This window comes from Zalophus californianus, chromosome 4 (genome assembly GCF_009762305.2).
Source record: "Zalophus californianus isolate mZalCal1 chromosome 4, mZalCal1.pri.v2, whole genome shotgun sequence".
Taxonomy (NCBI): Eukaryota; Metazoa; Chordata; class Mammalia; order Carnivora; family Otariidae; genus Zalophus; species Zalophus californianus.
The window spans coordinates 7722790-7744690 of NC_045598.1; the positions used below are offsets into that span (position 1 = coordinate 7722790).

The following is a 21901-nucleotide window of genomic DNA, read 5'->3' on the forward strand; positions in this document are numbered from 1 at the left end:
TTGGGGCATTTCATCAAAACTTCTTCAGTTTTGCTTAAGAACTTTCAAGAGCTGATGAACCTAATGGAAAATTTTCTGTAATAACTCAGTACAGCCACTCCACAAATACCAGCTAATTAATCCTCAGAGTGCCCTGGGGACAATGGAGGGGTTCATAAGGGCAGTGACATTTTTTAATTTCCATTTTATAGACTGAGAGACTGAGGCACCTGGAAGAATCTGTGACTTGGGTCCGAGGGGGACCACAGATCTAGAAGCTGAGATTAGAGCTCCCTGCCTTTTGGCTTCTGTTGGAACTGTTGGGTCCCACCTTAGAGGCATTTAGAAAATCACCTGGGTTTTCTTCTCCTCCCATCCTTCCCCCTGATTCCCACTTGACGCTATGTCTGGGACCTAAGTTCATGTTCATAAATACAGATCCCTGTCATCAATTGTAATTGCTGCCTGGTATTCTGCTGAGAGTCTACACCCTCGTTTCTTTTAGCCAGTCCCCTAGATGGACATCTAGATTGTTTCTGTTTGTTACCATGATAGCAAATCTTCTTTAATATCCTTGAGAAATAGGTAATTTTCTTCCTTCTGTGATTACCTTTTTAGAGTAAAAAGACCTTTTAAACCTTAGAGTAGAACTCCGGGTTAGGGAAATGGGCCTGTTTTTGTCTCCTTGTGCATTGCTGGGCTGCGCTTTGACAGCCTGTGCTGGCTCCCACATCAGCAGCTGCCATTGGGGCACTTGAGCCCCGAGCGTGAGCTCCATGTCGACGGGTGTGTCGTCTTCACCGTGTCTTCTTTCGGTCAAGCCTAGAAGCCGCCACCCAGACACACACATACCTCAACAGCAAAGAAACATTCACCTCCTTCCTTTCTTTTATGGATTTAGTTTTCTTGTATGGAATTTGATTTGTTTTTAGTAGAGTAACAGGGGATATAACTTTCTTTTCTCCTAATGACCAACTCGATTGTTCCAGCACCATTTTTCAAATGATGTCTTTTCCCTGCTTACGTCACATGTCACCGTTATCTTAAATAGGCTGATGTGTGATCAAGGACGTTCTGTTCTTGTTCTTGGATATATGTATTGCTTGTTGTATCTTGATTGTTGTAGATTTGTTACATGTTTTTATCCGTAGCATAAGTTGTACTCTTCCTTTGTCCTTTTAAAGAATATTCCCGTTTTTTCCGGCCCTTGTGTACTTTTTTTTTTTAAGATTTTATTTATTTATTTGACAGAGAGCACAAGCAGGGGGAGTGGCAGGCAGAGGGAAGGGGAGAAGCAGGCTCCCCGCCGAGCAGGGAGCCTGATGTGGGGCTCGATCCCAGGACACTGGGATCATGACCTGAGCCGAAGGCAGACGCTTAACCGACCGAGCCACCCAGGTGCCCTGTGGCCCTTGTGTACTTCTAAGCTCATGTCAGAATCACCGTATCACGTTTCCTCCTCTCCTCTTTGGTCCCACCCCTCCCCTTTCCATGCCAATCAAAAATTAAATCCCTTTGGAATTTGGATTATTACATCCAACGTAGAAATGGCTTTGGAGAGAATTGGCACTTTTGCGATACACTGTTTTCCACTCATGAATGTGGTGTTATCTTTCAAGTAAAGTACGTTCCTCACTGATGAAGTTTGACACTCTTCTTGCATTTACACTTATAGGGCCTTTATTTTTATTATATTTTCTAATCTTTGCCGATATTTAGGAAAGCTGTGGATTTTTATGTTTTAAAAATTATCTTACTGTATTCTTTTTAATAGTCCTGATTGTTCTTACTGGTTTTCTTAGTAACACATTATGTGAAAATAACAACATTCTCCCTTTCCAGTGTTACATGACTTTTGTTATTATTTTGGCTGGGCCTTCCAGAACAGGATTAATTAAATACATATGCTCAAGGAAGTAAAATGCTTCTCTTCAAAGCATCAGTTTAGAAATGAAGGGCATAGGAATATGAAAGAAATAATAATGATCCCTAACTTTTTACCTATGTTGGCCAATATGTATCCTTGGGCCAAAAGTGTTTGACATGCTCATAACAACTTTGTATTAGACTAGAAAGTCAACATTTTTTTCAGGCAGAAAAGCTGAAAGACAGTGGACATGATTTCCAAAGTCACTTGGCCAATAGATCAGTGACTAGACTCCAGAATTGCGGCTCTCTGTGTGAAACAGAGCCAGTGCCTTGGAGAGGGAGGCGGAGGGGCTGGTGGCTAATAGTCAGAGCTGCTGCCATCTCCCAGCACTGCCAGCCCTTCCTACAAACAGTGTAAAGTTGGGGGTGGAAAGGGCAAGTTTTTGACTTAAAGAGGACGTAAGACGAGAATACTGTGGGACATCAAAGGTGACCTCTTCTGTCTCAAGGACATGTGCACTAATGGCAGCTTCTGTGTCATCAGGCTCACCCCGAGATAGATTATGGCAATGGATGGAACATGGAGTCCTTTTATTAACGTGGGCCTGGGTAGCCGCCGGGTAGGGCACTTGGGCTGCTGTTGTCACCAGATTCTGGTCCCTCTGTGCATTGTCACCAGTTGGTAAAATTCGAACTCTGCTTTTAGCGGTCTCTTCCTTGCATGGAAACTTTGGGTATCTCTTCATTTTTTTTTTTTTTTATTTTAAAGATTTATTCATCGAGAGAGAGAGTGCGCACGCGTGTGTGGGCACAGTAGTGGGAGGGGCAGACGGAGAGGGAGAGAGAGAATCTCAAGCAGACTCCCCATTGAGCACCAAGCCCGACTCGGGGTTTGCTCTCACGACCCTGAGATCACGACCTGAGTGGAAACCAAGAGTCAGAGGCCCGATCAACTTTGCCACCCAAGCGCCTCTGTAGTTCTTCATTTCTTATAGGATCAAATCCTGTCTGTGTATACTCTTTCCAACTTGGGGTGTTCTTTTTTTTTTTTGCCATCTTTTTATTTTGAATAATTTCAGAATTACTGAAGAATTGAATGGTGCACGGAACAGATACCTTTTATCCAGTCCCTCAGTTGTTAACATTTTGCCACATTTGCTTTCTGTCTCTCTCTCTCTCTCTCTCACTCTTCTTTCTACACACATACTTTTTTTTTCTGTTTTAAAAGTAAGTTGCAGGGGCACCTGGGTGGCTCAGATGGTTAAGCGTCTGCCTTCAGCTCCGGTCATGATCTCCAGGTCTTGGGATCGAGCCCTGTGTTGGGCTCCCTGCTCAGCAAGCGGGGAACCTGCTTCTCCCTCTCCCTCTGCCGCTACCCCTGCTTGCGCTCTCTTTCTCTCAAATGAATAAATAAAAAAAATTTATTTTTTTATTATTGTTTTTTTTTCACGTCAGATGGGTAATGTGCCGAGGTTGTAACAAGGTTGGAGGGAGGCACATGTCACACAACAGCGTGAACACCCAATCATCACGCTTATGAACTACCAAAGGATCTAAAAAAATCTTAAAAAAAAAAAAAACGTAAGTGTAGATACCATGACACTTCAACCCCAGTTACACCAGTCTGTCTCCTAAAATAGGGCATTCCCTCACATAACCACGCCTAAGAGATTAACAGTAATTCCAGAAAATCATCTCATGTGTAGTCCATACTTAAATTTTCCCAGTCCCCAAATTCATTCTGTGCCCTGTAATCAGGGGCTTATGCGAGGCATTTTACTGCTGTGTCTCTTCATCAGTGACTGTCCTCTTGCCTTTTCTTGTTTTACTTGTCATTGACTATTTTGTGAAGGTCAGTCAGGTCAATTTTATAGAATATCATACATACCAGATTTGTCTCATCGTTTTCCCTTGATAAGATTGAAATTAAACATTTTTGGCAAGGATACCCTATAAGCAACATCATGTCCTTATTTTTGCATCACATCAGAAGGTGAGAAATGTCAGATTCTTCCTAATGGTGGTGTTAAGTCGATCACTGGGTTCGTCAGGTAGCTACCAGAGTTCTCCACTGTAAAATTCTCCTTTGTAACAAATAAGTCATCTGAGAAGAGTGCTTCTTTGAGAGCATGTTCTCTTATTGCTCAACAACCTTTCATTCAGTGGTTTTAGTGACCATTGGAGATCCTTGCTCGAATCAGCTGTTTCTTTGGGATTTTAAAAATAGCTATTTCCTAATTATTTTATATACATTTATTGCCTAGTATTTTTCTATAAAAAAGAACTTTCTCACCTTCCCTCTTCTGTCTCTCTCTCTTGCTCTCTCTTTTGAGTATCACTGTATACTCTTTAGTTCAGAATAGTCCATTATTACCATATTTCATTTTAATGCTCACATTGTTCCAAGTCAGATGAGTGGGCGCCTATTCAGGTTAGCTCCTGGGTCCCTTGCTTTTTGGCACAAACGTCTCAGGTGCACCTTTTACTGTCTGTGAATTAAGCCAGGCATTAGACATTTTCCTCAAGTGTTGTTCAGTAGGAATGTTACTTAGAAGCTGGGATCTGGACACTGGTTTTACACACAGCCCCTCTCTCTCTCTCTCTCTCTCTCTCTCTCTCTCTCTGTCTCTCACACACACAGTTTTATTTGTTTTTATTCACATGATACGTATGTATATACATATACACACAATTCAAACCGAATATTACAGGATTTTCCTTTCATCTCTTATTTTGCATTTATATCTTTTCTTACAGTGAGAAACTGGATTCTTAAGAAGTTTGCTATGGTTATCATTTATTGTTTCTCATATAGAAAAATGGTTTTTAAGTTAGTTTGTAACTTATTATCATCAACATTTCTCTTACTGAGGAGCTTAAGAAAGCTTGAGCTATCTTTCCAGTTCTCTGTCCTTAGATCAGGTTAGAAGTTTTCAAAGTTTTAGGTCTATAGAGCTCTGGGGCCCCCCAAAACCCTTTCAGGGAGTCAGGTCAAAATGATTTTCATAGCCAGCAGTAAGACATTATTTACCTCTTTCACTGTGTTGGCTTCTGCAGTGACAGTGCAGAAGCAATGCTGGGTAAACTGCTGGCTTTCGCTGTAGTTTTTACTGCTATGCACTTGCGGTTTAAAAAAAAAGCTATTTCATTGAAGACTGTCCTTGATGAAAGAGTAAAAATGATTAATTTTATTAAATCTTGCCACTTGAGTATGCATCTTTGTAATATTCATGTGACGAAATAGGAAATAGGCATAAAGTACTTCTGCGTATGCCGCGGAGTGGTTGCCTCAGGAGAAGTTCTTGTGTGATCATTTGAGTTATGAGCTGAACTAGCTGCTTTTTTTCTTGGATATCACTTTTACTTGAGGGAATGACAGAGAAACTGTGACTTTAGTATTTGGAAGACATTTTCTCAAAAAAAGAAAGTGAGCCTGTTGTTTTGTGGAAAACATACTGACAGTATTGGTTGTCAGTAATAAAAGTTGAACTTTCAAATGAAATTAGAATTTTGGAAAAACATGTACCCACCACCGTGAACTAGGCAGTTTCCCCATAGTTAATGAATTCTGAGGAGATCATGGTGATCTAATGAGCGTGCTGTTTTGATAGTGTATGAAAAGTGTGTCAGCGTTTGGAAGCTCTGCATACCTTAGTGAACCAGTATTTCCTAAATGATCAATGCATGATTTTATAAAATTACACATGAGTAAAATGTCCATTCAAAGTGCAAGATAGACCAATGAATTTTAATGGAACAGGATATGAGAGTTTCTCGATAGGATTTCACATTGCAACGAATCCTTAAGAAACTGCCACTTGTGGAATTTTTGGTGTAGTATCACAGAAGAATATCCACAGTTATCTGAGAAAGCTATTAAAAGACTCCTCTCGGGGCACCTGGGTGGCTCAGTCGGTTAAGCGACTGCCTTCGGCTCAGGCCATGATCCCAGGGTCCTGGGATCGAGCCCCGCATCGGGCTCCCTGCTCCGTGGGAGGCCCGCATCTCCCTCTCCCACTCCCCCTGCTTGTGTTCCCTTTCTCGCTGTCTTTCTCTCTCTAATAAATAAAATATTAAAAAAAAAAAAATAAAAGACTCCTCTCAGGGCACCTGGGTGGCTCAGTAGGTTAACTCTCTGCCTTTGGCTCAGGTCATGATCTCGGGGTCCTGGGATCGAGCCCTGTGTCGGGCTCCCTGCTCAGCGGGGAAGTCTTCTTCTCCCTCTCCCCCTACTTCTGCCCCTGACTCGTGCTCACACTCTCTCTCTCTCAAATAAAAAATAAAATCTTTAAAAAAAAAATAAGAGACTCCTCTCTTTTTGCAATATATATTTGTACTAGTCTGTATTTTCATTTTCTTTAACCAACCCAACATATCACAACAGATGGAATGCAGAAGCAGATATGAGAATTCAGTTGTCTTCTATTAAGCCAGACATAAAAGATTTGCAGAAAAGTTAACTTGTGCTATCCTCCTCACTAATTATTTTTTGTTCTGGAAACTAGCTATTTCTTTTTTTAAAGATGATTTATTTGAGAGAGAGAGCGCAATTGTGCGTGCAAGTGGGGGAAGGGGCAGAGGGAGAAAATCTTCAAGCAGACTCCCCGCTGAGCATGGAGCCTCACACAGGGCTCAGTCTCATGACCCATGAGATCATGACCTGAGCCGAAACCAAGACTTGGACTTACTGAGCCATCCAGGAGCCCCTAGTTATGTTTTTTTTTTTTAATAAAAATGTTATTCATATTAACATATAATAAGTTTATTGCTATTATTTTTAAATGAATTATTTTTAAATTTCTCAGTTTTGATATCTTTTTAAAGATTTTTTATTTTTAAGTAATCTCTACACCCAGTGCAGGACTCGAACTCACAGCCCCGAGATCAAGAGTCGCATGCTCTTCCGATTGAGCCAGCCAGGTGCCCCTTCAGTTTTGATTTTTTAATTGAAGAATAATTGACATACAATATTGTATTGGTTTCAGGTGTACAAAATAGTGACTCAGTATTTATATACATTATGAAATGGTGCCAGGATAAGGCTGGTTACCATCTGTCACCATACAAAGTTGTTACAGTATTATTCACTATATATTCCCTATGCTGTACATTATATCCCTGTGTCTTATTTATTTTATAACTAGATGGTTGTACATCCTAATACCCTTCACTGATTTTGTTCATCTCCCCCCACCCCACCCCTTCCCTCTGGCTGCCATCAGTTCTCTGTCTCTATGAAGTCTATTTCTGCTTTATTTTTTAGATTCCACGTATAAGTGAAATCATACAGTATTTGTCTTTGTCTGATTTATTTCACTTAGCCTAACATCCTCTAGGTTCATCCATGTTATCGTAAATGGCAAGATTTCATTCATTTTCTTTAAGGGCTGAGTAATATTCTATTGTTTATATATCAGGGTTTTCTTTATCCATTCATCTTTTGGTAGACACTTAGCTTGCTTCAGATCTTGGCTATTGTAGATAATGCTGTGATGAACGTAGGAGTGTATATATCTTTTTGAATTAGAGTTTTCATTTTCTTTGGATAAACACCTAGAAGTAGAATTGCTAGATTGTAGGATAGTTTATTTTTAATGTTTTGAGGAATCTCCGTACTGTTTTCCATAGTGGTTGTGCCAATTTACATTCCCACCAACAGTGCAGGAAGGTTCCATTTTCTCTGTATCTTTGCCAGCACTAGTTCTTTCCTGTCTCTTTGATAACAGCCCTTCTGACAGGTGTGAGGTGATATTTCATTGTGGTTTTGATTTGCATTTCCCTGGTGGTTAGTGATGTTGAGCATCTTTTTTATGTGCCCATTGGCCATCTGTATGTCTTGTTTGGAAAAACCTCTATTTTTAGGTCATCTGCCCATTTTTTTTTTAAAGATTTTATTTATTTATTTGGCAGAGAGATACAGAGAGAGAACAAGTGGGCGGAGAGGCCGGCAGAGGGAGAGGGAGAAGCAGGCTCCCCGCCGAGCAGGGAGCCCGATGCGGGGCTCGATCCCAGGACCCTGGGATTATGACCTGAGCCGAAGGCAGCTGCTTAACCCACTGAGCCACCCAGGCGCCCATCTGCCCATTTTTTAATTGGATTGTTTGTTTTTTTGATATTGAGTTATATAAATTCTTTATATGTTTTAGATGTTAACCACTTATTGGATATATCATCTGCAAATATCTTCTCCCATTCAGTAGGTTGTCTTTTCGTTTCCTTGATGGTTTCCTTTGTTGTGTAAAATCTTTTTAGTTTGATGTAGTGCCATTTATTTCTGCGTTTGTTGTCTTTCTCTGAAGAGACGGATCTAGAAGAATATTACTAAGACCAATGTCAAAGAACTTACTGCCTATTTTCTTCTGGGCGCTTTATGGTTTCAGATCTTAATTTAAGTCTTTAATCCGTATTGAATTTATTTTTGTATATGGTGTAAGAAAATGGTCCGGTTTCATCTTTTTACATGTAGCTGTCCAGTTTTCTCAGTACCATTTATTGAAGAAACTACCTTTTCCTGATTGTATATTCTTGTCTTCTGTATTGTAGATTAATTGGCCATATATGGTGGGCTTATTTCTGGGATCATTGTTCTGTGCCATTGATCTTTGTGTCTGTTTTTGTGCCAGTCCCATACTGTTTCGATTATTGTAGCTTTGTAGTATAGTTTGAAATCTAGGAGAATGATATATCCTCCTGCTTGTTCTGTCTCAAGATCGCTTTAGCTGTTCAGGGCCTTTTGTGGTTCCATACATATTTTAGCATTATTTGTTCTGGTTCTGTGAAAAATCCTACTGGTGTTTTGATAGGGATTGCTTTCTGTAGATTGTTTTGAGTACTATGGACATTTTAACAATATTCTTTTTTTAAAAAAAGATTATTTATTTGAGAGAGAAAGAGAACACAAGTGGGGTAGGGTGAGGGGCAGAAGGAGAGGGAGAAGCAGACTCCCTGCTGAGCATGGAGCCCAATGCAGGGCTCAATCCCAGGATCCTGAGATCATGCCCTGTGCCAAAGGCAGATGTTTAACTGACAGAGCCACCCAGGCGCCCCTTAACAATATTAATTCTTAATTCTTCCAGTCCTTTAACATGGTGTATCTTTCTATTTATTTGTGTTGTCTTCAGTTTCTTTCATCAGTGTCATAATTTTCAGAGTATGGGTCTTTTACCTTCTTGGTTTAATGTATTCCTTGATATTTTATTCTTTTGGATGCAGTTACAAATGGGATTGTTTTCTTAGTTTCTTGTTCCGGTAGTTATTGTCATATAGAAACACAACAGATTACTCTATATTGATATTGTATCTTGCAACTTTACTGAATTCATTTATTCTGGTAGTTTCTGGGTGAAGGCTTTAGGGGTTTTCTATGTATAGTATCATGTCATCTGCGAATAGTGACAGTTCTACTTCTCCCTTACCAACTTGGATGCTGTTTATTTCTTTCCCCTGCCTAATTGCTGTGGCTAGGACTTCCAATTCTGTATTGACTACAGGTAGCAAGAGTGGGCATCCTTGTCTTGTTCTTGATCTTAGAGGAAAAACTTTTAAGTTTTCACTATAGAGTATGATATTAGTTGTGGGTGTTTGTAATATATGGCTTTTATTACGCTGAGGTACATTCCCTCTCTACCTACTTTGTTGAGAGTTTTTATCATAAACGGATGTTGAATTTGTCAAGTGCTTTTTCTGCATCTACTGAGATGATGATCTGATTTTTTAAAAAAAGATTTATTTTAGAGAGAGAGAAAGGTGGGGGAGGGGCAGAGGGAGAGAGAGGGAATCTCCGGCAGACTCAGCACTGAGTGCAGAGCCTGACTCCGGGCTTGCTCTCATGACCCTGAGATCATGACCTGAGCTGAAACCAGAGTGAGACGCTTAACCGACTGAGCCACCCAGGTGTTCCAGATGATCTGATTTTTATCCCTTGTTTTGTTGATGTGTTGTGTCATGTTGATTGATTTGTAGGTATCAAACTGTCTTTGCATCCCTGGATTAAATTCCACATGATCATGGTTTATGATCCTCTTAACGTATTGCTAAATTCAGTTTTGCAGAGTTTTGTACCTTTGTTCGTTAGGGATATTGGCTTGTGTGGGTTTTGTTTTGTTTTTTGTTTTTGTTTTGTTTTGTAGTGTCTTTGGTTTAGGTATCAGGGTAATGCTGGTCACATAGAATGAGCATGGAAGCATTTCTTCCTCTTGAGTTTTTTGGAAGAGTTAGAGAATGATAAATATCAACTCTTAAAATATTTGGTAGAACTTACTGGTGAATCCATCTGGTCATGGACTTTTGTTTGGTGGGAGTTTTTTGATTATTGATTCAATTTCATTACTAGTAATCAGCTGTTCATATTTTCTATATCTTCCTGATTCAGTCTTGGAAGATTGTATATTTCTAGGAAATAGTTCTTCTAGGTTGTTCAGTTTGTTGATATATAATTGTTTGTAGTCTTTTTTATCCTTTGTATTTCTGTGGTATTGGTAACTTCTCTTTGATTTCTGATTTTATTTTTGGGGGCCCTCTCTCTTTTTTTCTTGATGAGTCTTGATAAAGGGTTATCAGTTTTATCTTTTTAAAGAACCAGCTCTTCGTTTCATTAGTCTTTTTTTCTTAAGTTTTAGTTTCATTTATTTCTGCTCTGATCTGTATTATTTTCTTCTTCCATCTACTTACTTTGGGCTTCGTTTGTTCTTTTTTTTAAGTTCCTGTAGGTGTAAAGTAGATTGTTTGAGATTTTTCTTGTTTCTTGAGGTAGGCCTCTATTGCTATAAACTTCCCTCTTGGAACTGCTTTTGCTGCATCGCATAGATTTTGGAACATTGTGTTTTTATTTTCATTTATCTCAAGGTAGTTTTTCATTTCTTCTTTGACTTCTTCATTGACCTGTTGATTGTTTAGTAGCATGTTGTTCAATCTCCACGTGTTTGTGTGTTGTTTTTTTTTCCTGTAATTGATTTCTAGTTTCATGGCATTGTGGGAAGAAAAGATGCTTGCTACGATTTCAGTCTTCTTATTGAGACTTATTTTGTGGCCTAACATGTGATCTGTCCTAGAGAATGTTCCATGTGCACTTGAAAAGAATGTGTATTCTGTAGTTTTGGATGGAATGTTCTATATCTATCTATCTCTCTATTTGTCTATCTATTAAGTCCATCTGGTCTAATGCATTGTTCAAGGCCAGTGTTTCCTTATTAATTTCCTGTCTGGTTGATCTAGCCACTGAAATAAGTGGGGTGTTAAGTCCCATACTATTGCGTTACTGTCAGTTTCTTCCTTTGCATCTGTTACTATTTGTTTTATATATTTAGTATTCTGATTTTGATTTCTAATATGGTAAGTATCAGTACATATGATCTTTACTAACAAAAGTTGTTTGAAATCATTAATAGCTTCTAAGAGTGTGAAGGGGTCAGGAGATCAAAATGTTTGAGAACCACTGACCTTGAGATTGCAGTACGCATCTTTAATTTACCTAAGTCTCAATCAGTGAGGATCTTTACCATTTCTGAATGTGCTTAGAACATTTCACTTCCGTTTACTCTCTTCCTGCCTTTTGTGTTGTGGGATTTTTTGTAGTTTAATACTACATAGATTTCAAACCCTATAAGACATTATTGTTGTTTTATACAGTCAATATTTATTTATATTTGTTTTTTCCTTTGTTCCTCATACCTTCCTGCATTTCTGCCCTCTGTCTAGAATCATTTTCCTTCTGTCTGAAGAGCTCCTTGAGTGTTTCATTTAGTGCAGGTGTGCTAGTGATGAATTCTCTGATTTTGTCTGTCTGAAAATGACTTCATTTCTCTTCAATTTTTAAAAGGCTTTTTAATTTTGAAATTATTCTTTTAATACTTAATATATTTTTTAAAGATTTTGTTTATTTATTAGAGCACATGAGCATGGGGAGGGGCAGAGGGAGAGAATCTCTAGCAGACTCCGTGCTGAATGTGGAGCCTGTCATGGGCCTTGATCTCATGACCCTGAGATCACGACCTGAGCCGAAACCAAGAGTTGGTCGCTCAACTGACTGAGCCACCCAGTCGCTGCTCCTTAATCATATTTTTTAAAAAATTTTTTTATTATGTTAGTCACCATACATTACATCATTAGTTTTTGATGTAGTGTTCCATGATTCATTGTTTGTGCATGACACCCAGTGCCCCACGCAGAAGGTGCCCCCTTTAATACCCATCACCAGGCCAACCCATCCCCCCACCCCCCTCCCCTCTAGAACCCTCAGTTTCTTTTTCAGAGTCTATCATCTCTCATGGTTCGTCTCCCCCTCTGACTTACTCCCCTTCATTCTTCCCCTCCTGCTAACTTTTTTTTCTTAACATATATTGCATTATTTGTTTCAGAAGTACAGATCTGTGATTCAACAGTCTTGCACAATTCACAACGCTCACCATAGCACATACCCTCCCTAATGTCTATCACCCAGCCACCCCATCCCTCCCAGCCCCCACCACTCCAGCAACCCTCAGTTGGTTTCCTGAGATTAAGAATTCCTCATATCAGTGAGGTCATATGATACATGTCTTTCTCTGATTGACTTATTTCACTCGGCATATCACCCTCCAGTTCCATCCATGTCGTTGCAAATGGCAAGATCTCATTCCTTTTGATGGCTGCATAATATTCCATTGTGTATATATACCACTTCTTTATCCATTCATCTGTCGATGGACATCTTGGCTCTTTCCACAGTTTGGCTGTTGTGGACATTGCTGCTATAAACATTGGGGTGCACGTACCCCTTCGGATCCCTACATTTGTATCTTTGTGGGAAATACCCAGTAGTGCAATTGCTGGATCGTATGGTAGCTCTATTTTCAACTGTTTGAGGAACCTCCATACTGTTTTCCAGAGTGGTTGCACCACCTTGCATTCCCACCAACAGTGTAGGAGGGTTCCCCTTTCTCTGCATCCCCGCCAACATCTGTCGTTTCCTGACTTGTTAATTTTAGTCATTCTGACTGGTGTGAGGTGGTATCTCATTGAGGTTTTGATTTGAATTTCCCTGATGCCAAGGGATGTTGAGCACTTTTTCATGTGTCTGTTGGCCATTTGGATGTCTTCTTTGGAAAAATGTCTGTTCATGTCTTCTGCCCATTTCTTTATTGGATTATTTGTTCTTTGGGTGTTGAGTTTGATAAGTTCTTTATAGATTTTGGATACTAGCCCTTTATCTGATATGTCATTTGCAAATATTTTCTCCCATTCTGTCGGTTGTCTTTTGGTTTTGTGGACTGTTTCTTTTGCTGTGCAAAAAAGCTTTTTATCTCGATGAAATCCCAATAGTTCATTTTTGCCCTTGCTTCCCTTGCCTTTGGCGATGTTTCTAGGAAGAAGTTGCTGCGGCTGAGGTTGAAGAGGTTGCTACCTGTGTTCTCCTTTAGAATTTTGATGGACTCCTGTCTCACGTTTAGGTCTTTCAACCATTTGGAGTCTGTTTTTGTGTGTGGTGTAAGGAAATGGTCCGGTTTCATTCTTCTGCATGTGGCTGTCCAATTTTCCCAACACCATTTGTTGAAGAGACTGTCTTTTTTCCATTGGACATTCTTTCCCGCTTTGTCAAAGATGAGTTGACCATAGAGTTGAGTGTCCATTTCTGGGCTCTCTATTCTGTTCCATTGATCTATGTGTCTGGTTTTGTGCCGGTACCACACTGTCTTGATGATGACAGCTTTGTAATAGAGCTGGAAGTCCAGAATTGTGATGCCACTAGCTTTGCTTTTCTTTTTCAACATTCCTCTGGCTATTCGGGGTCTCTTCTGGTTCCATACAAATTTTAGGATTATTTGTTCCATTTCTTTGAAAAAAGTGGATGGTATTTTGATGGGGATTGCACTGAATGTGTAGACTGCTCTAGGTAGCATTGACATCTTCACAATGTTGGTTCTCCCAATCCATGAGCATGGAACGTTTTTCCATTTCTTTGTGTCTTCTTCAGTTTCTTTCATGAGTATTTCATAGTTTTCTGAGTACAGATCCTTTGCCTCTTTGGTTAAATTTATTCCTAGGTATCTTATGGTTTTGGGTGCAATTGTGAATGGGATCGACTCCTTGATTTGTCTCTCTTCTGTCTTGTTGTTGGTGTATAGGAATGCCACTGATTTCTGTGCATTGATTTTATAGCCTGCTACTTGACTGAATTCCTGTATGAGTTCTAGCAGTTTTGGGGTGGAGTCTTTTGGGTTTTCCACATACAGTATCATATCATCTGCAAAGAGTGAGTTTGACTTCCTCTTTGCCGATTTGGATGCCTTTGATTTCTTTTTGTTGTCTGATTGCTGTGGCTAGGACTTCTAATACTATGTTGAAGAGCAGTGGTGATAGTGGACATCCCTGCTGTGTTCCTGACCTTAAGGGAAAAGCTCTCAGCTTTTCCCCATTGAGAATGATATTGGCTGTAGGTTTTTCATAGATGGCTTTTATGATATTGAGGTATGTACCCTCCCTCTGTCCCTATACTCTGAAGAGTTTTGATCAAGAAAGGATGCTGTACTTTGTCAAATGCTTTTTCTGCATCTATTGAGAGGATCATATGATTCTTGTTCTTTCTTTTGTTAATGTATTGTATCATGTTGATTGATTTGCAGATGTTGAACCAACCTTGCAGCCCAGGGATAAATCCCACTTGGTCATGGTGAATAATCCTTTTAATATACTGTTGGATCCTATTGGCTAGTATTTTGGTGAGAATTTTTGCATCCATGTTCATCAAGGATATTAGTCTGTAATTCTCCTTTTTGATGGGGTCTTTGTCTGGTTTTGGGATCAAGGTAATGGTGGCCTCATCAAATGAGTTTGGAAGTTTTCCTTCCGTTTCTATTTTTTGGAACAGTTCCAGGAGAATAGGTATTAATTCTTCTTTAAATGTTTGATAGAATTCCCCTGGGAAGCCATCTGGCCCTGGGCTTTTGTTTGTTGGGAGATTTTTGATGACTGCTTCAATTTCCTTAGTGGTTATAGGTCTGCTCAGGTTTTCTGTTTCTTCCTGGTTCAATTTTGGTAGTTGATACATCTCTAGGAATGCATCCATTTCTTCCAGGTTATCTAATTTGCTGGCATAGAGTTGCTCATAATATGTTCTTAAAATTGTTTGTATTTCTTTGGTGTTGATTGTGATCTCTCCTCTTCCATTCACGATTTTGTTGATTTGGGTCATTTCTCTTTTCTTTTTGATAAGTCTGGCCAGGGGTTTATCAATCTTGTTAATTCTTTCAAAGAACCAGCTCCTAGTTTCGTTGATCTGTTCTGTTCTTTTGGTTTCTATTTCATTGATTTCTGCTCTGATCTTTATTATTTCTCTTCTCCTGCTGAGTTTAGGCTTTATTTGCTGTTTTCCTTTAGGTGTAGGGTTAGGTTGTGTATTTGAGACCTTTCTTGTTTCTTGAGAAAGGCTTGTATTGCTATATACTTTCCTCTCAGGACTGCCTTTGCTGTATCCCAAAGATTTTGAACAGTTGTGTTTTCATTTTCATTGGTTTCCATGAATTTTTTTTAATTCTTCTTTAATTTCCTGGTTGACCCATTCGTTCTTTAGTAGGATGCTCTTTAGCCTCCATGTATTTGAGTTCTTTCCGACTTTCCTCTTGTGATTGAGTTCTAGTTTCAAAACATTGTGGTCTGAAAATATGCAGGGAATAATCCCCCCAATCTTTTGGTACCAGTTGAGACCTGATTTGTGACCTAGGACGTGATCAATTCTGGAGAATGTTCCATGGGCACTAGAGAAGAATGTGTATTCCGTTGCCTTGGAATGGAATGTTCTGAATATGTCTGTAAAGTCCATTTGGTCTAGTGTTTCATTTAAAGTCTTTATTTCCTTGTTGATCTTTTGCTTAGATGATCTGTCCATTTCAGTCAGGGGGGTGTTAAAGTCCCCCACTATTATTGTATTGTTGTCTGTGTTTCTTTGCTTTTGTTATTAATTGCCTTATATAATTGGCTGCTCCCATGTTAGTGGCGTAGATATTTAAAATTGTTAGATCTTCTTGTTGGATAGACCCTTTAAGTAAGATATAGTGTCCTTCTTCATCTCTTCTTACAGTCTTTGTTTTAAAATCTAATTTGTCTGATATAAGGATTGCCACCCCAGCTTTCTTTTGGTGTCCATTAGCATGGTAAATGGTTTTCCACCCCCTCACTTTCAATCTGGGGGTGTCTTTGGGTCTAAAATGAGTCTCTTGCAGACAGCATATCGATGGGTCTTGTTTTTTAATCCAATCTGATAGCCTGTGTCTTTTGATTGGGGCATTGAGCCCATTTACATTCAGGGTAACTGTTGAAAGGTATGAATTTAGTGCCATTGTATTGCCTGTAAGGTGACTGTTACTGTATATTGTCTGTGTTCCTTTCTGATCTGTGCTGCTTTTAGGCTCTCTCTTTGCTTAGAGGACCCCTTTCAATATATTTTGGAGGGCTGGTTTCGTGTTTGCAAATTCCTTTAGTTTTTGTTTGTCCTGGAAGCTTTTTATCTCTCCTTCTATTTTCAATGACAGCCTAGCTGGATATAGTATTCTTGGCTGCATATTTTTCTCGTTTAGTGCTCTGAAGATACCTTGCCAGTCCTTTCTGGCCTGCCAGGTCTCTGTGGATAGGTCTGTTGCCAATCTAATGTTTCTACCATTGTAGGTTACATATCTCTTCTCCCGAGCTGCTTTCAGGATTTTCTCTTTGTCTCTGAGACTTGTAAGTTTTACTATTAGATGTCTGGGTGTTGACCTATTTTTATTGATTTTGAGAGGGGTTCTCTGAGCCTCCTGGATTTTGATGCCTGTTTCCTTCCCCACATTAGGGAAGTTCTCTGCTATTATTTGCTCCAATATAGCTTCTGCCCCTCTCTCTCTTTCTTCTTCTTCTGGGATCCCAATGATTCTAATGTTGTTTCATCTTATCGTATCGCTTATCTCTCGAATTCTGCCCTCGTGGTCCTGTAGTTGTTTGTCTCTCTTTTTCTCAGCCTCTTTATTTTCCATCATTTGGTCTTCTGTATCGCTGATTCTCTCTTCTGCCTCATTTATCCTAGCAGTTAGTGCCCCCATTTTTGATTGCACCTTGTTAATAGCCTTTTTGATTTCGACTTGGTTAGATTTTAGTTCTTTTATTTCTCCAGAAAGGGTTTCTCTAATAACTTCCATGCTTTTTTCAAGCCCAGCTAGTATCTTTAAAGTCATGATTCTGAACTCTAGGTCCGACATCGTACTAATGTCCGTATTGAGTAGGTCCCTGGCAGACGGTACTACCTCTTGTTCTTTTTGCTGAGGTGATTTTTTTTCATCTTGTCATTTTGTCCAGAGGAGAATAGTTGAATGAGAGAACAAAATGCTAACAGGTTAACAACGTCCCCAGCAAATATACTCTATACAAATCAGAAAAGACCTGAAACCAGGGGAAAAGAAAGGGAAAGAAAGAAAAAAGAAAGAGGAAAAAAAAAGAGAAAAAGATAAAAACAAAACCAGAACAAAACAAAACAAAAAACAGAGTATGATCAAATATGATCAGGCTAGTGCATAGATCAGTGCCACACACTAGATTTTGGGCGTATTTTGGTCTGTTAGAAGAAAGTGCCTCCTAAAATTTTAAAGGAAGAAAGACTCCTATATGTACAAAATAAGGGTTGATACAATGAAGGTATGGAAGATGATTGTAAAGATGAAAAGTATAAAAGATTTTATAAAAGGAATTGATAAAATAAGTTGTTTGAAAAAAGAAAGAAGATTTAAAAAAAAAAAAAAAAGGGAGAGAATGTGATCAGGCAGGAGACTAGAACAAAGCCATACACTAGTGATTTAGGGTATATTTTGATCTGTTAGAAGAAACTGTATCTTAAAATTTTAAAGAGAGAACAACTCATCTATATATGCCATAAAGAAGGGTAACTACTCTGAAGGGATAAAATATGACTCTAAAAATGAAAAATAAAAAAAATTTTTTTAAAAAGGGATTGATAAGATGGTTGAAAAAGGGAAAAAGAAAAATTAAAAAAAAAAACAGTTAAAAAAATTAACTTTGAAAAACTAATGAATCATGGTAAAAAAGCCATGAATTCTATGTGCAGTATTCCCCTAGCGCTGGAGTTCTCCCGTTCTCCTTGATCGGTAAACTTGGTCTTGGCTTGCTGGCTGTTCGTGCTGATCTTCTGGGGGAGGGTCCTGTTGCCGTGGTCCCCAAATGTCTTTGCCGGAGGTGGAACTGCCCTGCCCTTGTTGGTCCGGGCTAAGCAAGCTGGTTGGGTTTGCTCTCAGGAGCTTTTGTTCCCTGCAATCTCTCGGTACAGCTTTGGAGGACCAGGGTGAAAGTGGTGGTCTCCCACTCTCCACCCAGAGGAGCTGAGAACTCGGGGCCCCGCTCCTCAGTGCACCCCCAGAGAAAAGCAGTCACTCCCGGGTTCCCAGTCTCTGGCTGCACTCTGTGCTTACCCGGCCTGTGACCGAGCATTTCTGTCTGTGGCACCTGACCCCGTGTGGAGTCTCCAAACCCAGTAGATCCCTGCGTGCGCTCGCGCGCCGCTCCTCCCGGGGGAGGAAGGGGAGTCTCCCCGGCTCTGCCGCTTGTTGGGTCCGTGCTGGAGGAGCAGTAGCCCGAGTGTACCGCGGATCACAGTTTATGGCCACCCCAAGCTGAGAGCCCGCGCCTCGGCTCCGTCTCTGCAGCCGGCTTCCCTGCTCCTATACCTGGGAGCTTTGCCGCACTCAGGCTCCCCCGGTCTTTCTGTGACCCCGAGGGTCCTGAGACCACACTGTCCCGCGAGGGTTCCACCCCCCGCTTAGCCACTGGAGCGATGTCCCTCAGCGGAGCCGACTTCTAAAAGTTCCGATTTTGTGCTCCGCGGCTCTATCACTTGCCAGAAGCCGCGGACGGAGGCCCCCTCTCCCGCCCTCTATCCTCCCGAATATTGCCTCGGATTCACTTTTCCTGTACGTCCTACCTTCCAGTAAGTGGTCGCTTCTCTGTTCAGAGAGTTGTTGCTACTCTCTTCTTCGATCTCCTGTTGAGTTCGTAGGTGTTCAGAATGGTTTGATCCCTATTCAGCTGAATTCCTGAGACCAGATGAAATCTAGGTCTCCTCCTCCTCCGCCATCTTGCTCCGCCCATCTCCTTAATCATATTTTTAAATAAATTGCAATAGTAGCACAATGAATTCCCATATATCTTTCACCTAAATTCCTCAAATGTTATCATTTACTTCACCATATATACTTTCTCTCCACTTCCTCTCCCCTTCCTCTCTCCCTTCCTATAGGCACGTGTATGCATGCATCAAAATCAGGAAAATAATTTGATAAAGTTCTATTATGTAATCAGTGCACCTTGGTCAAATATAGTCAGTTGTCCTAATAATGTCCTTTGTAGCGAAAAAGAAATTTCTTTCCTGGTCCACCATGTAATCCATGATCATGAGTTGCTTATGACTGCTGTTATCTTGTTAGCCTCCTCTGACTTGGAACACAAAAGGCTTTGTCTTTTGTAACCTTGACATTTTTGTAGGATATAGGACAGTTTTGCACCCTGTACCTCAGTTTGGATTTCTGATGTTGCCTGATGACTAGATTTAGTTGCTGCACTTTGAGTGGGAATACCATGGCAGCGATACTGTGTTGTTCTCAGGGCATCGTGTAAGGAGGCGTATGACGTTGGTTTGTCCCACTGTTGGTGGTTTCACTTTGGTCCGTCGGTTGGGATGGTGCCTCCCAGGTTTCTCCACTGTAAAGTTAATATTTTTTCCCTTTTGTAATTAATAAGTGTCTTTTGGGGAGATACATTGGGATTATGTAAATATCCTCTTTTTTCATCAACTTTCATCCACTCTTTTTACCACCCATTAATGATTCTTAATCAGTTATTGTGGCGATTGCTGAATCCTCATTTCAGTTGCCTCAGATCAATTATTATGAGGATTGCTGAATGGTGTTTTTCTAATCCTTTCTTTTGAAATATGTTCTTGCTGGTACAGAATTCTAGATTGGCAGCTGTTTCCTTTCAGCACTTTGAAGATGTTATTTCATTATTTTCTGGCTCCCATTGTCGTTTATCAGTCTTATTGCTCCTTTAAGGTAATATGTCCTTTTCTTCTTTAGCTGCTTTTAAGATTTTTCTTTTTACTTTTAAAGCAGTTTTACTGTGATCTGCCTAAGGTGGTTTTCTTTATAGTTATTCTGCTTGAGTTTTATAGAGCCTTTGAATATGTGGCTTGATTGCCTTTTGTTAGCTTTATGAAATTATTGACCATTATATCTTTAAATATGGCTTCTGCCTTGCTCTTGTTCAGTTCTCTTTCTTAGACTCCGATTATAATTATGTTAGAGCATTTTTTCCAGGTTCCATATGTCTTTTATGCTCTATTCTGTGTTGTCCATCCATTTCCTCTTCTTTTTACTGACCTATCTTCTAGTTAACTAATCCTCTCTCCTGCTGCATCCAATTTGCTGTTAAACTATCTGTTGAGTTCTTAATTTCAATGAAGTGTGTTTTACAGTTGTAGAGTTTCCATTTGATTCTTTTGCATCTGCTCTGATTGGTCTCTTTTTGTACGAGTGTCATATTATCTTAGAGTATGTTTTATTATCTATTAGGGTTTATCTTCCCTCATTGTCTTTTCAATTATTCAGAATTTTTATGGCTATTCTTATTACTTTCTGTATAATTTTCAAAATTAGCTTGCCTAGTTAGAAAAGAAACATAAGAGTGTTGATATTTGAAATATTGGAATCACATTACATTTATAGATTAGTTCAGGACAGATGAAATCTTTATAATATTGAGACTTCCTATATAAGAATAAGGTAATCCTTTCCAAGTATTCAAGATTTCCTTAATATACCTTAATATCTTTATATAGATTTTGCCCATTTACTTCTAAATTTATGTTAATATTTTGTCTTTTGTTGCTGCTTAGAGTGGTATCTGTTCTTTCATTATGTCTTCCATCCAGCCTTTAATAAATTTATTTTTATTTTTAGTTTTTTAAAAAGATTTAATTTATTTGAGAGAGAGAGAGCATGACCAGAGGAAGGGGTAGAAGGAGAGGGAGAGAGAGAATCTCAAGCAGACTTCCTGCTGAGCACAGAGCCGGACACGGGGTTACATCTCATGACCCTGAGATCATGACTGGAGCTGAAATCAAAGAGCCAGACGCTTAACTGACTGAGCCACCCAGGTGCCCCCATACTTTAAATTTAAAGGTGATTTTCATCACCTTTAATATACAGTTGACCCTTGAACAATGTGGGGTACCACCCCTGTCCCTCCTGTGCTTGAAAATCTGTGTATAACTTTTGACTCCCCCAAAACTTCACTACTAATAGCCTATTGTTGATTGGACGCCATACTGGTAACAGTTGATTAATACATATTTTGTATGTTATATATTATATAGCATTCTTATAATAAAGTAAGCTAGAAAAAAGAAAGTGTTATTAAGGAAATCATAAAGAAGAGAAATTTCATTTATAGTACTGGATAGAAAACCGCACGTAAGTGGATCCACTTAGTTCGAACCCATATTGCTCAGAGTTGTTCAGTCAGTTACTAATTTTGAATGTAAACATGTAACTATATGGTTTATAAAAGGTGGGTTTTCTTCTTTTTTTAGTTGACTCATATTAGTTTTCCTGGTACTATTGGGAAATCACATTTTTGCCTGTTCCTTTACAGTGTTTCTGTCTCTTCTTGTTCAGTGGCATCAGCTAATACCTCCAGAAAAGTGATAAATAATGTGATGCTTTGTGAACATCTTCGTCCTATTCTTGGCTTTATAATGCATTTATGTCTCCCTGTTAAACATGATGTCAGCTTTGGAGAGTGACACTAACCCACACATATACAAGTACTCCTGCACCTGTCTATCTGCCTCTCCCCACCCTTCCATCATGTTAAGGAAATATTTATTAAGAGTTTTTACTAGGAGTGCCTGGGTGGCTCAGTTGTTGAGTGTCTGCCTTCGGCTCGGGTCATGATCCTGGGGTCCTGGGATCGAGCCCCACTTTGGGCTGCCTGCTCAGCGGGAGGCCTGCTTCTCCCTCTTGCACTCACCCTGCTTGTGTTCCTT

At 39.6% G+C, this 21901-nt stretch overlaps 1 protein-coding gene and 1 non-coding gene across 6 annotated transcripts in view; one reads left to right on the forward strand and one right to left on the reverse strand.

Annotated features, from left to right (window-relative positions):
* PEX14 (peroxisomal biogenesis factor 14) overlaps positions 1-21901 on the forward strand; it is a 143880-nt gene that overhangs the window by 69966 nt on the left and 52013 nt on the right. The gene's annotated exons all lie outside the window — the stretch shown is intronic.
* On the reverse strand, positions 3298-3401 carry LOC113917735. The gene has a single exon (XR_003518339.1). It is a non-coding gene; the product is annotated as a small nucleolar RNA U13 (small nucleolar RNA).